Source organism: Micrasema longulum, unplaced genomic scaffold, assembly GCF_059751315.1.
Source record: "Micrasema longulum isolate JH-2025_06_02 unplaced genomic scaffold, ASM5975131v1 h1tg002678l, whole genome shotgun sequence".
NCBI classification, from domain to species: Eukaryota; Metazoa; Arthropoda; class Insecta; order Trichoptera; family Brachycentridae; genus Micrasema; species Micrasema longulum.
The window spans coordinates 15,184-33,926 of record NW_028279811.1 but is presented as its reverse complement, the minus strand read 5'-3'; the positions used below and the strand labels follow the sequence as shown (position 1 = coordinate 33,926).

General features: G+C 32.1%; 1 protein-coding gene across 1 annotated transcript in view; it reads right to left on the bottom strand.

Moving 5' to 3' along the window:
* LOC148271751 (putative peptidoglycan muropeptide transporter SLC46) overlaps positions 1-12,121 on the bottom strand; it is a 100,402-nt gene extending 88,281 nt beyond the window's left edge. The window contains exons 1-2 of the mRNA XM_088240987.1: positions 11,955-12,121; positions 11,680-11,797 (exon numbers count right to left, since the gene is read on the bottom strand). The gene's annotated coding sequence lies outside the window, so the exon portion shown is untranslated. The remainder of the gene's footprint in view (positions 1-11,679; positions 11,798-11,954) is intronic.
* Between the last annotated feature and the right edge of the window lie 6,622 nt (positions 12,122-18,743).

Below are 18,743 nucleotides of genomic sequence, written 5' to 3'. Positions count from 1 at the left end.
TTTAAGCTCTTTAACTTCACTAAAATCAACAAATGGAAGAATTGAAGAAATATGGATGTTCAAACATAGGCAAAATGGTGAATGTTACACAGTATGTAAAGTGGCCACTTAAACCAGCCATTGACAGGTCATAAGCCCTGTAAATGCCTAGACTTCCATATTCCCTTATTTAAGGTATTTTCCATCCCTGTTGTAATTTGTTATCAATTATTACATTCGGTTCAATACCTACTAAGGTATTTTTTTATTTTTTGACCATTTTTATTATTTTTTTTGTTTTGTTAAAGGCATAATCCGTTGAATAATAGTTGTTTTTCGTTTACTCATTATGGTTATTGCTAAATATTTATAACACCTTAAAATTCTTGCAATGTTCACGAAAAACATTGGCAATATTTATTTATATCTGACACATGAACTGATAAAAGTTTCACGAAGGCAATAAAATTTCACAAACTTATCAAATATCAATTTTGTAAATCAATTTGTTTCATTCGGTTAAGTTTACACGTGCGAAATGTGTACACACCGACTTGGCTAATATTGTAATAGTGAAATAAAATACATAGCAAATAAATGAAATATTTTTAACAGTGAATAAAAAAAGCGAATAATGAAAATGCTTCTCTGCGTCTTAACCGAAATTCCATTCTGAAAAGTTTTCTTGAAAACTATGATAACTATAAAAAACTATAAAAACTATGAAAAATAAAACTATGTTCTTGAACATGATAACAATACAAATTCGTAACCGCGAAACATTTCTAAAATTACTAAATAAGCAATAAAAATGATTTAAGATTCAACTCATTTGAATTTGTGTGGATGTGTGTGGTGTGTGTGTGTGTGTGTGTGTGTGAGGTTGTGTTTGTTATGTTTGTATGTGTATGTGGGTACGCGTCTACGTGTATTGTTACTGTATATATATAAGCATGTATACATGCATGTGTATGTGTATAATATGTATGTGTATGTATGTGTGAATACGTATGTATTTTTATATGGGTGCACACGTGTGGGTGTATGTATATGGAAATATATAAAAAAACATAAATGTTAGTTTGCCTTAGCACGGGTCTTCTCTTGCTAGGCATTACTTTATATTATCAGGAAAAAATATATAAAAAATGAAAATAAAAAAAAACTCATATGCAAGTGTCAACGCTAATCTTATTTCTGCCAATTAGTTAGTCAATCATACACGCGCGTACACGCAGTGGAACAAACCAACCTTAGCGGGATAAGTTTATGAAAACTCTCCGCTATATGGGCAAAAAATATTCTAGGATTATCAATCATGAAGTTAGCTTTAGTTAACAGCAAACGCTTTTGTTCTACGCAATTATTACTCTCAGTGAAAACATCACACTTGTGACATCACCATTCGTCGTACCAAATTTCAACATGGATTTTTTAAAATACAGGTAAACGTCGTTTTATGCCGGCGTTCCGTTCCGAGAGACACCGGCGTGAAATGAACACAATTTTAATGGAAGGTTAGGTTCCGTGGCAAAATTCTGAGAACAATCTAACATGTTTATTTTAATCATAAATGTATATAATAAATACAGTTTAAATTTGTTTTCAAAAAAAACTCTTCATGTCAATAATGTTTTTTTTAATAATAGAAATAACTCACCAGTTCGTCGGTACTAAATTAAAAAAAAAAATTCTTTTTTGAAAAAAGCATCCGATTTCATTTGCTCAAATTGTTGCTTCTAATAATAAATAATATACCCCGTAATCATTGCCGTTCTTAATATACACGCTGCACATTTTAACTTAAAAAATTACAACAGGGATGGAGAACACCTTAAATAAGGGAATATGGAAGTCTAGGCATTTACAAGGCTTATGACCTGTCATTGGCTGATTTAAGTGTCCACTTTACATATACGATTTTTTATTTTTTTTAAATATATTTGGACCCCTGTATTTAGTAGCCTTACGTGTCATGTACAAGGCTAAGGTACTCGGTAAAAAAAAAGTTTTTTGTTTGTCTTGGAAATGGGATGTTCGATCACTGATTTTGGTTTATTACCTTTATGAGTCCAATCACCATTGTTGCAAAGTTCAAGAACAATGGCGCGTGATAACTACTTTTTACTACAGTGTGGATATCTGTTAAGGATATTCCATCTTTCCTGCATTCTGCTTCAAGATTATGGCGTTGCAAACTGAAAAATGGGCACTGAAATAACAGATGTTCTATACTCTGTGAAGAAATATCATCGCATGGACAATAGTCATCATTCCTTAATTTAAACCCATATAGATAACTTCTCATAGCTCCGTGTCCGGTAAAAAATTGGGTCGTTTCGAAAGTACTTTGGCGATGATGACGGAAGTTTGCTGCATCAGCCAGCGTTGGGAAAAACATTTTAGTGATTTTACCTGCAGAAGAAGCGCGGTAATGATCTTACCAACGCTGCTGCGTATTTTGTTTTATACAGCGTTTAGCAAAGCTAAGGGGAAATTCTGAGAAGAAAGGTGCCGTTCTTTTACAAGTTGCGGCTCTTGCTCGTTCATCCGCTCTCTCATTTCCTACGATACCAGCATGTCCTCTTATCCAGCATATTTGAATGGTTATCCCTCTTATTTTTAGATGCTTAATTTTACTCTGAATATCTACAATGAATGGATTTACCGACCGAGTATCTGTTATAGCTTGAACGCCCGAACGATAATATTTTTGATAATATTCTGATAATATTTTTGCAATAACCCATCTCTCTGGTCGTTTCTTTACTAACCATTCGAAAGCTTCTCGTATTGCGAGTAGTTTAACCTGGAAAACTGAGCAGAAATTATCTAATTTAAATGTTCTGCCTGGTAATTCTTTCACTCTCAAAAGGAACGAATGCCGCTCCCACTTTTCCGTCGAGCAGGCTACCATCCGTAAAGATTCTAATTTCGTTGGGAGCATAAGGAGGTATATCTTTGTCAAGTAAAAGAATATTTTCGGGAATTCTTTCGCACGGGTGAGGTAAATCGAAATAGTTTGCAGTTCCTTGATACTTGCGATCATCTGGAATGGAATACAGCTTACCAAATTTCTTGACATTATAAATGTCCTTCCTTTCTTGAATTTTCAGGTCTAACGGTGTAAACCCTGTTAGAGCTTGAGCAGAGATGAGTGAGATATACGATTAACATATACCATTTTGCCTATATTTGAATATTCATATTTCTTCGATTCTTCCATTTGTTAATTTTAGTGAAGTTAAAGAGCTGAAACCTAAATTGTTGTAAAGAGATTCATCTGACTGAATTACATTACATACTAGGCAACGCCTGTAAACAATTTTCCAATTTTTAAACTTCTTCTTGGACCAGTTGGTTTCATTACAATATTTTAGTTTGTCCAAATGTTTGTAGACACTTTTGTCTTTACTAGATTTCACCCCCTCGGGAGTCATTAAGATTAACAAATTACAACAGGGATGGAGAATATCTTAAATAAGGGAATATGGAAAACTTGGCAAACAGGGCTTATGACCTGTCATTGGCTGGTTTAAGTGGCCACTTTACACACTGTGTAACATTCACTATTTTGCCATGTAAAACGTTGAAGTTTGAAAGTGAAAATTCTCGATGTTAGATCATTGTGATTTGTTATAGAAATAAAATTATAACAAAATTTTATACTCTCTTAAATTAACTAAATTGCAAGAACGAAGAACATCGACCGATCTTACGACTTTATATAAAATAATAAAACCAATGTTTGATACCCCTGATCTACTGAAATTGATTTCATTCTATGTACCACCTAGATTACGCAGAACATCTACAATATTTTTTTGTCAAAATTCTCGAACGGTAGCTCAATATAACTCACCTATTGTTAGATTACAGAATACCGGGAATGAATATGCATCACATTTTGATATATTTAGTTTATCTCTGCCTAATTTAAAAAATAAAGCGACCAACATATTTTTATCAAAAAGAGCAAATCGTCTTCAGAAGATTGAGTTGGAATAGTTATAATTTGATTAATTAATGTATTTTGTTATTGTATAATTTCTTTGAAATATATATTTAATAATGTGTACAGTACGAGTATATTAATATTTCATACTCGATTTTTTTAAAGTATTTTTATTTTTAAGCACTCTTTATACCACTTATATGTAAATGGCAGATTTGCCGTATATAAATAAATAAAATATAAGTGATTCTTAAATCTGTAAATTGGGAAAACCGGTCACCGGTTTAATCGCTTTCGCGACATCTTCGAGACTGCTATCTTTATTATCAGATTCAATGTATTTGTACACAAAAGTAAAGATAGAGAATTCAAATTTGAAATTTAAATTACTTTTATATAATTTTGAATTATCCATACTTACTAAATGTAGGTTAAGTGTCTAATAAAAAAAATATAAGTATATACTTACGAATTGCATGATTGCGATTTAGAAGGTTTTTGATTGGGATTACAAAAAAAATAACTATCTACAAAGTATTTTAAATTTATACCTTACGTTCGAATATAAGTTATTATATAATTATAAAAAGACCGTTAGTTTTTTTATAATATTAAATGTACGTACAGTTTTTTCCTTTATTGGGGCCTTCTACCACGACACGCTAATGTTGGTTGAAACCAAGTTACATATTTACAAATGGACTGTGTTATAAAATAATAGCTACAATATTTTGAGATTTTCCAAATGTTATTAAGATTAACAAATTACAACAGGGATGGAGGACATTTTGGAGAATGGAATATGGAAGTCTAAAACAAACTAACAAAGTCTAGAAACATTTGGATAATATCAAAATATCGTAATAAAAACAACTGGTCCAAGATGAAGTTTAAAATTTGAAAATTGTTTTCAGGCGTTGCCTAGTATGTGAAATAATTCAATCAAATAAATCTCTTCATAACAATAAAGGTTTCAGTTGTTTAACTTCACTACAATCAACATTGAGGGAAAATCCTTAAGCCCACCATCCACTCGCAGCTGTTATAGAGTCCTCGGGGACGCTCTGTCAGCTGCGCATAGAGGAAAGTTATTATAAATATTCCTAAGGAATACAAACTCTATGCAAATTAAGGAAGGGGGAGGAGGATGTATGGACAGTGGCCAACACGTCGTTCCCACCCCTCAGAATCCCCTCAATGCCTCTGTTTTTTTTTATTCAATAAATATGTATTTACATAAACAATTTACGTAAATAAACGTATCCAAATATACAAAAAAAAAATCTTAAAACTATAGTAACACAACAACCATAAGTAAAAATACGGATATTTACAATGAGAGAACGGCTTTGAATAAATAAAGACTCCCTGGGTGGTCAGAGGCAGAGGATCCGAATACCACCCTCGTAAGGGGAGGACAAAACAAAAGAACGTGTGCGTTCCGCTCGGAAGGAAGCACAGTCCCAACTGCATTGTTTACCCACCTAGGCCTCCGCGCATCTGAGGAGCTCCCAACGCAATACCCAAGTCCGGACAATCTGACGGAAGAGTGCAAGATTCGTACTGTTGACCATCAGATCCACATTCTACGCAGGTCGCATGACCCCTGTCAGATCATTCAGCATCTCATCTCTGGCATCGTCTGATAGAAAACAGTGCCACAGGATGTGTTCGGCCGATTGATGGTTATCTCCGCAAGCACAGCTCGAAACAGGGGCAAGTCCAAGTTTATAAAGCTTGTCTCCAAACTCCCCATGTCCCGAAACCATTTGTGCGGTATGATGGTCAATCACCGAGAACTTACTATACATCCTGTGTGTGATGGAAGGTAAAAAAAACCACGTCCATCTCCTCGTACATGCCATGTCCCATATATTCTGCCATTGATTGACATTTACGCCTCGCATAATATCACATAGTACGCTAACTCATTTCTCGGAAGGGCGTAGCTCAACACCAAAGTATTCCATATTCTCTCCACTACAATCAACAGATGGAAGAATTGAAGAAATATGGATGTTCAAACATAGGCAAAATGGTGAATGTTACACAGTGTGTAAAGTAGTCACCTAAACCAGCCAACGACACATCAAAGGCCCTATAAATGCCTAGACTTCTATATTTCCCTTCTCCAAAATGTTCTCCATCTCTGTTGTAATTTGTTAAAATAATAGCTGTTTTTTAATTGGGTGAAAAGGCTTGCACATAGAAATGTGAAATCACATAATGAATATGGAAAGAGAGATAAAGAGGAACTAAGGAAAGAAAAGAGATAAAGATATTTTTACAAATAAATAGTTTGTTTTAATTTACTATGAGCAGCGCTTCTAAATGAATACCAATTTTGTAATACAATATGTGGAAAGAAGTAGTAATATTAATTATAATTGCCTTACCTCACTTACTATATAACGGAAGTTGACATGATGGTATCTTTAGAAGCAATTGCAAAAAATGCATATATAATAAAAATTAACAGAGTCCTTCTTGTTTGAAGATAGTCACGGTTTTTCGTATTCAATCAATCATTGTTATATTGCCCTGACTATGTATGATCGCTCATTTTGAATGAAAAGCATGTTTACTTTTTTTAAAAACAATGTCTGATTTTATATCAATAATCTGACTATATAGATCATTGTATGGGCTTTCCATTTCATAAGGTTTTTCTTATTTTCTCTTATAAATTTTATGATTTCATATATTTTTATCCCATATTTTAAATAATCCCACTTCACCTGTTAATCGGAGAAAGCTCTTCCAACCTCTATTCCAACCACAGCATGGACTAACTCTCCGTTCAACGCTCCAATTTTTCGCCTCCTCTTTCACAGTAGTAGTTGCTCAATCATGGAATAATCTACTCACTAATGTCAGAGACACCCTTTCTTTATTAACATTCAAATTTTTTTTCATTTCATTTCATTTCATTTTTTTGCACCACAACATGAATTACCAATTACAGTGGTGAATTACACTACAGAACAACCAGGCTTGAGAAAAATCACATTTTAATTTTTGTGTTCTCACCGGGAATCGAACCCGGAACCTTCCGTGCGTGAGTCAAGCGTCTTGACCACTACACCACGGAGGCCGCCAATGACGTATGAAATGTCACTTCCTGAATATTTTAGTTTTTCCCTTTCCCTCCTTCTTTCCTTCTCTCTTTACCTTATCCTCTCTTAATAGTATATTGTAGATATTTAGTCAATTGGTACTTCTTAATAAAAAAATATTTTTATAAATAAAGATATTATTCATAAATTCAAGATTACGTTCACATACCACTGATTTTCTCAAATTGAACGGTTTGGGTAGGTAGAAAGAAATTATCTCAAGGCAATATGCCAGCTTTTATGTATATGTATGTAAACTGTACATGTAAATAAAGTGTTTAAATGAATAATTAAACATTTGTTCCTTTTTTATCCTCTGTGTCCGGCAGATTAATAATACAGTTCTGTGTGTGGAATAGAACCAGAACCCTGGATTAGCCACTCGCAGATAAAAATCACAAAAAAGGAAATCGAGTGCAGATTAGTCCACCTCGTAGTGTAGTGGTCGGTGCGTTTGCTGACCATGCTTGTGGTCCCAGTTTTGATCCTGGCAGGGTCAACGTAAAATATTTATTTTAAAGGCGATTCAGTGCAATATTTCGCTGTCCCTAGACTGGCACTTAAAGCCTACGACTGATCACCTTACCATCGTGTAACAGATTATTGAATTACGTTGCATTATTGTACGAATGCAGTGCATTATGCGCCTCTGAGTGCAGAAAGGAAATGGTGATAAAGTCGATTTACCTGCTCCAAAAAAAACAATTAAATATTAGGGTAATAATGAAGACAGCATCGATAAATCAATTGATTCCCGCAGCAATTTAATATAATGGTATATTCCCTTTGATAAAACCCATTTATAGATGATCATCTTAAACAAAAATCTTAAAGCCATGCTCGTATTTAAGCTGGTCGTACTTTAAAATTCTAAATTATCATTAACGTTTTTTTTTTTCGCCTTAACACAATTTCCTTATTACAGCGAATAATTGTTTAACTGACCATTAAGAAAGATAATTTCGTTAAATAAACTGCATTTAACCCTTTCATTCCGGGAGTTGATTTAAATATACCCGAAATTTAAGATTTATGAACTCACATACCTACCTCAGTTAAAAAGTGGCTAGTTTATTTTTTGATTAAAAGTAGTGTTATGGTCAGCGCGTTTGCCTACTGTTCAAGAGGTTTCGGGTCTGATTCTCGACATGGTTTTTTAATATTAGAAAAAAAATTATTTACATTCTTACTTACTATTAGAAAATGGGAACCAAGCTGTGGCAGAGCGGGGTGCGATCTTTGGACCTCTGACCCGTGAGTCCGCGACACTAGCCACAGGACCACAGCCCAGTTCAATTCGCATGAAATATTCAAAACTGTGTTTTTACCCTGGAATTTTTCGTAGTCGCTGGAGGGTACCTGAAGCTTAAGACTGATCAAATCTTGATGTGACAAAAAATATATTACGATATCCTGCGATTGGCGTACCAGTGCAGTGCCCTATGCACCATTAGGTGCAGAACGGGAATGATGAAGATTATGATAATCCCTAAGTATGTCTCTTTTTTTTCTGAATATATTAGTAATCCACATCACTCGGAAAAAAGGAACCGCTTTGAGAAGGAATGCAGATAGTCTAGGCATTAACATTACATATGACATTACAATTGCTGGATGGTGAATGTTACACAGTGTGTAAAGTGGCCACTTAAACCAGCCATTGACAGGTCATAAGCCATGTAGATGCCTAGACTTCTACATTACCTTCTCTTAAATGTTCTTCATCTCTGTTGTAATATGTTAATATAAACAGCTTTTTAAGGAGTTGAATCCAGTCCATGTCTACAAAAATTTGGAGAAACTCAAAATATTGTTGATAAATCCACCTGGTCCACGAAGAAGTATAGAAATTGTAATTTCTGAAAAAAAATGTATTTTCAGGCGTTGCCCAGTATGTGGGTGAAATAATTCAATTAGATGAATCTCACCCGCATAAATAAAGGTTTCAATTCTTTGACTTCACAAACATCAATAGATGAAAGAATTAAAGGAATTTAGATGTTCAAATATGGGCAGAATGGTGAATGTTACACAGTGTGTAAAGTGACCACTTAAACCAGCCAATGGCAGGTCATAAGCCCTGTAGATGGCTAGACTTATATATTACCTTTTCTTAAATGTTCTTCATCTGTGTTGTAATATGTTAATTAATCAAAATACTTTTAAGTAATATTATCTTAGTATCTAACATAGTTTTTTCAATAAAAAACAGAAAGAAGAATATTATGTAGGTTACGAGTATTATTCAAATATTGGTTTGCAAGCTCTATTTCAAAACTTCCGGTTTTCCACGAATTTATTTACAAATTGATTAGTCAATAATAATTAATAAACGAACCAATAAAAAGTGTATTTTTTTTTGTATTTTTGTGAAAGCGATTGAACCAGTACTGTTGTAAATCGAATTAAAGTTTTTTTTTACCTTTAACAATCGGTTTGCGACAGATTCGAGTCGCCGTTGTCAACAAGGCGTGAACTGTTTTGAAATCTTAACAAGGAATTTATAAATAAAACATTGCCATTAGAAATTTCTCGTGAATTGTGTCTTGACAATATTTATTTTGATTCAATTAAATTAATTCAAACATGATTCATATGCATATTTATGAAGTTCAAAAGAATACACATATTGACAGAGAAATCATTTGAATATTGAAATTACTATTTGTTGTCATGAAAAAAATAAGAAATCTGTTGAATGAAAGTAGGAGTATTTATATTTATATGTTAAGGCCGTGGTTTCCAGTATTCATGCTACTGAGCCCCCATGAAAAAAACGTTCGTCGCCTCCCAACCGTTTGATTGTTTTAATAGATACAATAATGTAGACTAGAGTGTTTCGGTTATTTTAAAGAAGTAGCATTAACAATTATTAGCGTTTTCAACATTTTTTTAAACCAGTTTTATTTAATATCCTGACTAGTTTTTCTGCAAATGAACGGTTGAATTTTCTTATAAGCTCTGCCATTTCTGAATTTTTTTAAAAAAAAAAACAGTTTTTTTACTACCTCTAATATAGACACTGTTTCAATAATAATCTTAGTACCTTAAATGGTGTTTTCAATAAAAAACAGAAAGAAGAATTTATTATAAAGGGTTTTATTTGAACATTTATTTCCAAGCTCCGTTTTTATCTATTTAAAAATTGATTAACAAAAATGTTTGCGTTCTTTCTTAGATTCACTCTATTATTCAATTTTTCAATAAAATAGATTAAAAAAAAACGGAAACTTATATTATCCAGGTAGGTACACAATTTGACAAAAAAGAGACATGGATTCTAACTTATTTGATAAAATTGTGTTCGGGAGATTCATTAAAAATATAACTTTTTTGATAAAGCGCATGTTTTTCAGCAAAGACTTTTTTCATAAATACTTATTAACACGCACTCTTACTTTGCCTAAAACTCTATTTATCAAAATCTAATTGAAATTATTATCACTTTTTTTTTTATAAATATCTGCTGTCGTCAAAAAGCATAAGTCCCTTACGAATATTAAGTTGTATTTCCAGTACCTACTTATGAGTATGTTATTATATTAGAAAAACTGCAATCATTTTCACACCATATTTTTTGGCAAGTTCAACCTGAATTGTTCTTTTTTATTTATTTATGTTTGTTTTAATGTTAAATGAAGATTATTTTATTAATTTTAAAAATATAGAAAATCTGTAATAATGTAAAAAATTAGATGGAAATACCTCCGTAATAAAATTATTTACAAAAAAATATAAATATTTGTTTTTAGTGGTTATTTTTACTTTTTTTCTTTACTGTCGAATTAATATTCTGCCTTTCGCAATATTCAAAAATTTAGTTTACAATGTACGTATATAAGAAAGCTTACCATACGTCCCGGTTTTGACAGGAATTGTCCCGGTTTTACAAAACGGTCCCGACCGGGTTTGCATTTTGCACAATACAATTAGTAAATACCTAATAATAAAGTACATTCATGGACACTGGACCACTGTGCACGTACAAACCAAGAGCCCACTGCGTGATATCGTTCAATTTACCGATTTCACTACATGGCAAAAATTTACTTGGTATGATAAAGTATAATACTATCAATATTTACTGCATTGCAATTATTTATTTATTTAATTCCAGGCAATCGCAATAACCAGTACACCATAAGGCCGACTAATCTCCAGTCGATTTCCTTTCACAGGATTTTTGCGTGAGAGTACTCGCTGAATAAATTTAAATAGGTACAAACGAAAATACCACACTTGAATCCACCCTAATTTTACCGTGCCGTCTAAATTAAGATGATATATGTGAAATGGGCCATTCTCTGTCGGATTTCACGCAGCTGGTTTGTTCATTTGGAAATTCTTATTATCATGAACAGACTTTCGTTGATTCGCGTCAAATTTGAGGTTTAGAATCCGTTATCTTTATCTTTTTCCATGTGTATTTATCGTTTCAATTATATTATATCTATTATATTTATATTTATCTATATCCATAATTTTATCGATACTATTTGAATGTCTAGTAAATCTAAATTAATTTAATAAATTGTTACATAATTTTTTTATTTTTTAAAAATATAATCTTTATACTGTCTATGTATAAGGGTACTTTAGGGGTTTAAATTATTTTATAAACGAACTTACCTGATCAAATATCTTATTCAAGTCGAAAGATCACCTATCAACACTTATAATCAAACTTATTCACAAAATTAAAATTATTCATTAAAAAAATGTCAATTTTTTATTAATTTAATCAAAACTGCAACACAAAACACAATTAATTTTTAAGAATAACGAAGGTATTTAAAAAACGTAAAGACGTTTGACTTAATTTAAGACAACTGTTTCGCCTTACGTCTTATGTTATTTTTATACTATATTTTTCATTAATATAAATATTAATATTTGATAGATACCGTAAGACAGAACTATTTCTACTTTGTATTTATTTAAATAAGAGTCGATTAAAATTATATTTATAGTTGATTATTATTACAAGGGCTGGATTTTCCGATTTTCACTTTAGTGTCGGGTCGGTTGTATGTTGTAGGCGCGTTGACTCGGCGACGGCTTTCGGTCAACTGAAAAATTGTTGGCTGATATCATTCTTAAATTGTTCTTCTTTGGTCACAATTGCGCGGTACGTGTGTACCTTGGCTGATGAATAAATTCGCTGATCAGCGATCGGCGATTACAACACTACGTACATGCAGTGTATGGAAACGTACTCATATTCCTTAGTAAACCAGGAGAGTGGTAATTTTAAAAAAAACACAATTTTTGTTGAGGAATTAATGAGATGCATCTGGTTAAAATACGCTCCGCTTCATTAGCTTAGCTATGCACTTAGACATCACACAAGTAATTAATCATAGGGTACTGCAGACTGTATTATATAAGCACCCTGCTAGTAAAGGTCATCCTGAAGATTATATTTTTAGGTTCTGATGAATAAGGATGAAAACACGCCTGTGTCCTATTTCACATACGAGAATGCTTTTCCATAATTCGGGACCCTTCTGAGTCGAATCACATTCTTGAAATGGAAAAATTTTAAAACCGATTTTTGCGCTACTTATATCTTAAATAATATAATTATCATTCATTTGTGTATCCATAATTATTTCTGGCAAGGATGCTTAATTACAAAAATCTCGGCGTCATATTTTTCTTGGGAAACATTTTTATTTTTATTTATTAAGGAAAAACAACAGTTGTCATATAAGAATACAAAATATAAAAATAGAACATGCATCCAGCTAAAGTTTTTCACAAATATAATCAGAGAACATGTTACACAGTAAAGAAAAAAATATATTATATAAGAAATGAAAAAAAAAAAAAAAGAGTGCGTAAGAAGGTTAAGGGATGAGGAAATAGAGTGGAGGAGTGGAGGAGAGGGATCTTCATAATATAGTTGACCAATTCAAAATTTTGATATTATAATAAAATAAACATAGTTAAAGGAACATAAACTTTTTACACACTGACAAATGTTTTATTTTACAGTGTTTCGAAAAGTTTTTTTTGAAGTCACAAAATTTCGTATTAAAAATATCTAAATGGGGACAAAGTAAATTAAATTTGGAGCAGCTACGATAAATAAAAGTTTAAAACATATTTTTTTTTGGGCAATAAATTATTAAAAAAATGAACTTGTCGTGTCGACTTTACGGGACAATTGATTGAAATACGCTCCAAGAAATATGGACTATCGATAAAATTGTTTTAAATTTTGAAGAAAAAAGACAGATCAGAAATGCTTCTACGTTTAGTAAGGGAAGTTAAACTATGAAAGGAAAAAGAGTCTTCCGACGAGTCAAAATATGTAAGAGATTATAAGCTGACTTCTGTATTTAGGTAAAGATGTTTATGCATTCACCCACTATTTATGCATGTATATATGTTTTTTCTTATGTTTAAACATTATCAAAGTAAATGGGTATTTTTTTATTTTAATTACTAGCTGACCGACAGACGTTGCCCGAACGTCGGCTTGCCAGGGAAAAAGACTTTTCATTGATAAGTAGGTACCTAGATACTTGTTTGTGATTAAATTCCAAAACTAAAAATTGACAATATGAAAAAAATATTGAATTTATTTTGGTACTTGTGTATGGTTGAATTCCAAAACAACAAATAAATATTTTTTTAAATAAAGCATTCTTTTTGCAAACATCAAACTCCGGTCGTCTCACCAACAAAATGTTTAAAATGTGTTAAATTTAATTTAATTTTAGTACTACCAAAAATCCAATAAAAAGAAATAAATGGGTAGAAATTATAAGGAATTTAAGGAAAGAATCTGAATGAGATTTACTTATTAGTTGTTTGTTATTTAGTTGTTTGTAAACATTCAAAAACAAACTTTTTTATACACAAAAAAACAACATCTTTCCATTTTTTTGCAAATGCATTCTCCTAGAATGCAACCCTGGTAGATCGATAGGATTTATGATCCTAACTTATTTTTTACATATTTGATTGAAGATTTTAATATCTACGAATACGCACAGCGCAAAGATCTATATTTCGTAAATCGGTTAAGCCGCTTAAGAGGAGTACGGTGACATCACACGTACAGAGGAATTATATATGTAAAGATATAAATTTCTCAATTGTCCTACTTTGAAAAAAATATTTTAAACCATTTTATCTAGTTTTGTTGAGTGTTTTCTTTTCTGTCTTCCTAATAATATGTTTTATTTTTCAAAGAATCAAAAATAAAATAATATATGTTAACAATATTTTGAGTGTGTCCAAATTTTTGTAGACAAGAACTGGATTCAACTCCTGGGAGCTGTTTATATTAACATATTACAACAGAGATGAAGAAAATTTAAAAATAACATTTTCAGGCGTTGCCTAGTATGCAGGTGAAATAATTCAATTAGATGAATCTCACTCGCATAAATAAAGGTTTCAGCTCTTTAACTTCACAAACATCAACAGATGAAAGAATTGAAGGGCTATAGATGTTCAAATATAGGCAGAATGGTGAATGTTACACAGTGTGTAAAGTGGCCACTTAAACCAGCCATTGACAGGTCATAAGCCCTGTAGATGCCTAGACTTCTATATTACCTTCTCTTAAATGTTCTTCATCTCTGTTGTAATATGTTAATATATGTTCATCATTTTATATGTGTACTATATTATGTCTGTACTTTTTCATTTGATTCTTAATTAAAACTAATGTCTGAGCACCCGATTACAAACAATTATTTAATATTTTATCGGGACAAAATATGATTAATACTTTGTTTTCTTTTTATAATGTATTAATATTGTAATAATGTGTATTTTATTGATTAAATACTTCATATTATACATGTACATGTCACTAAAATTGAGAAAATAAGTTAAGTACCCAGTTTCACTCTATAAGTTCTACGAAAGGTTGAGTGAAAAGATACAAGTAAGGAAAAATGTATTATTTTCAATATTACAATAATGAAATTGATAAATATTGTTTAATTCGTATGTGCATTAATATTGATGTAACTTGTATCAAAATATGAAAAATAATGTGACTTGTAACACTTTATCTATTTCATTTTTTAATTTACGCATTTGATGTATATACTGAAAGAGATAAATTTGTTCCCAGTAACTATATGGGGGCTAGTATTTTAAACGTTTTCGCAAGCGTAGAAAACGCTTTGCTATCGCATATTTGGTATGTAAATGTACGCTGAAAAAAGCGCGCGCAAGAGCGTTCAGAATTGCAGCCCAGAGCGAGATCTCGTGCATTATTTTACGCATCCAGAGGCCGTTCGAATGTAAGAAAGAATTCACTCATTAATAAAATAATTCGCTTGCTGAATACGGTTTCTGAACATATATGTACATATTTTTCGGCACACATCGGCAGTTTAGCACCTATCTGAATTCTATTTGCTAACTTGTCATACGTCGGGTTATTCTACTTAATATTCAGCAATGTAATAAATAACCCGTAAAGAAATGCTTACCAAAATTGATAAACATATAAGTAAATAAAAGAAGCCATATTATCTAGAGACAACTTATTGGCTCTAAGGTTATGAGAGCTCTAGGCTCACCCCCCCCCCCCCCTCAATAGCCTAGGGCCGCGATTATATATAGTATAGTTAAAGATAAATTCTTTCGAGTGATTACGAAGATACACTACCGACCCACTTCAAGTTTTGGGTAGGTACAACGAAATGTAACAAGGGGAAGCGTACGTCATGGTACACATATCTATGCACTAAAGTGACATAGCTTCATTATGATGTTATAGTTGAAGATAAATTCTCCCGAACGATTACGAAGATACACTACCACCATCAAATGTTGATGCAAGTACATTGGTTTGTACCAACGGGTCTAGTACCCCTTGATACGCATATCTACACATTAAAAGTGACAAACAATTTTTCCCACCGAGCAATTTTTCTTTAATTACGATTTATTTAAATTTGAATCGTTCTGAGGTTGGCACTTTTTTCTTAAAAGCCTATTAAAAATATGAGAGAGCAATACGTCAATTTGGAAGTCGAATTGAATTCTGACATAACTGTCAGTTTTGAAAACGAACGCCTAGATGGGTACAGATACTGTGGCTAGATTCTGCCCTTTTAACATAATAAGAGCACCTAGGCGTAAAATGTTGCCACAAACTTAGTTTTCATATTTTTTCTATCTGTTTTACTATCTTCCTGAGTGTACGTATCGAGACGTTAAAAGAGCCGGCTTTGTAATACCTCGGTAGATAAATACAGACGATCGTTGAGCTAACTGTCTTGGTAATTTTCAAAAGTCATATAAAAATCATGTTCAAGCGGGCATTTTTCGCTTGAATTGGGGTTAATTGAAGTTTGTAATAGCTTTGAAGTGGGCACTTTTTATCACAGAAGCCTATTTAAAATATAAATGAGAACTATTTTAAATTTTATTTTATTGAAGGAACGCGGACTAAATTTTCGGGGGATTCGATCATATGACATCGAGGTTTTGATTTATGCCTTCCAAACCGAATAAAATATATTACTTTTTGATATAAAAAACATACTGCATTTGAAAATCAGAGTTATAGCCTGATCTACTAGTGTGCGTTATTAAATACTCTTGTGGCATAAGATTTATTATTTATATAAAATTATAGAAATATACCTCAATTCTGGTGGTATGTGTAATATATATGGTATGTCCTATAATATATTAACTGAGTAGTTATTTGAAAACCTAGGGAAAAAGTTGGCATTGACGCCAAGAGCTTGTAAAGCATAAACCTAAATAAATAAAAAATATTTATTTTAAAACATTTACACTATTAAAAAAATATATATCCGGGCAGATTAAGAATACGGTTCTGTTTGTGCAATAAAATCAGAATCCTGGACGAGTGCTTTTGGCCCGATGGCAATTCTTAGGTTAACTTTCTGGATAAGTAAATCGAGTGGAGATACGTCCGCTTCGAGAGCCCGGGTTCGATTCCTGGGAAGGTCGACATGAAATATTGATTAAAAAGGTGATTCTACACAATACAGTTCATTTTTCTGGACTGGCGTCTAAAGCGTAAGAGTGATCACCTAACCTTCATGTAACAGATGATCGATTTACGCTGCATTAAGTGTACTAATGCAGTGATGCACTGTGCACTATCGGATGCAGACAGGGGTGCGATGGTATGATTTTTTACCCTTGAAAATAGACGCACTAAATCTGAATTATGATATTTATATAAATGATTAAATAATAAAATAGACTATTTTAACCTACTCTCCAAAATTAATCTTAATGTCCCCTTTCGCGTGACAAAACCGGGTTGTAGTCCTGTGGCTAGTGTCTCGGACTCACGGACCGAAGGTCTGTGGTTCGAATCCCACTCTACCCCAACTTGATTCCCATTTTCTAATAGTGAGTTATTTACAACTCGTTGAAAATGGCCCTCAAAATGAAATATTTGGGTAAATCAAAAGAACGCAAATATTTATTTTTTTATTAAAAAAAAAAAGACGTAAAAGAGTATTTATTTTATCTGCCAGTCTGTAGCACTAACTATGCACAACACTCTTTCCTCTATCGTTCTTCCTCAAACTATAATGCTTTTTTCCATCTATTGATATATCATGCCCCTTAATTTATTTAAAAATAAATTAAGACTCATTATTTATTGCTGCGATACGCTCCCACTTGCTATTTAATGATGCCCACGCTTACACACACCTGAACACTTACTCCCACACAGATACACCTCTACACTTACTCTTATACAAATACACACAAACAAACCCTTTTGTTGTACTACAATTTAATATTTAGGTTGTAGGTATTATTTTTATTTAGAAACTTCGCTGGTCTGTCTTTAAACCATTTTTTAATGTTATTATTTCATTGATGACTGTTTGTTTCTGTAAAATAAATAAATATATATAAAGTACAGTTAATAAATAAAATAAAACGTCCTTTTAGCGGTCTCAGTACTTGTAGCCACCGCTTGAACTGGGGTGGGTGGATTTTTTTTTGTATTTAAAGATGGACAGACTAAGAACTCCATATACTCAATTTTAGCTTTTACAAAACTATTATTTTTGAACTTGAGAGTACCCTTATTTTATAATTTTGCAGATATGTTATCTCTAATTTCTGTATGATATGTGAAGGAAACCCGCAGGTAATATTTCAATGGCATAAGATACAACTAGAATTTGATTTATGTTTATTTTTAAAATCACCGTATCGTAAATGTGGAATGGGTAAACATCCTGAAAAAGGAATAAAGTGGAGATGAGACCGCTTCGTGCTTAGCTCCTTTTTGTTTATCAGAATTTGGTTTAGTTTATTCATAAATATGTATATTACAACTAAATGACGTATTTTACTTATAATATTTATTAACTTAGGATTAGTTTTCGATTATGAAAGCTGTCGCTTGGTACTAGGTGCATGCATAGGTAAAATTTTAGCGTACTACTAACACAGAAACTCAAATTAAATGTAAATAAAACAAGAGTGATACTTTAATCCACAAATTTGGAATATCCAGTGACCGGTTTCATCGCTTTCGCGACATCTTCGAGACTGGTATATTTATTAAAAAATTAAATGTATTTATACAGAACATTTGTTAACCCATAGAAAATTTGTCGATAATGATCCTTAAGATAAAAATAACTTTATTTAATTTACTTACATATAACTTTGAATTATGTATCCTTACCTCTGTTCTGTATAAATAC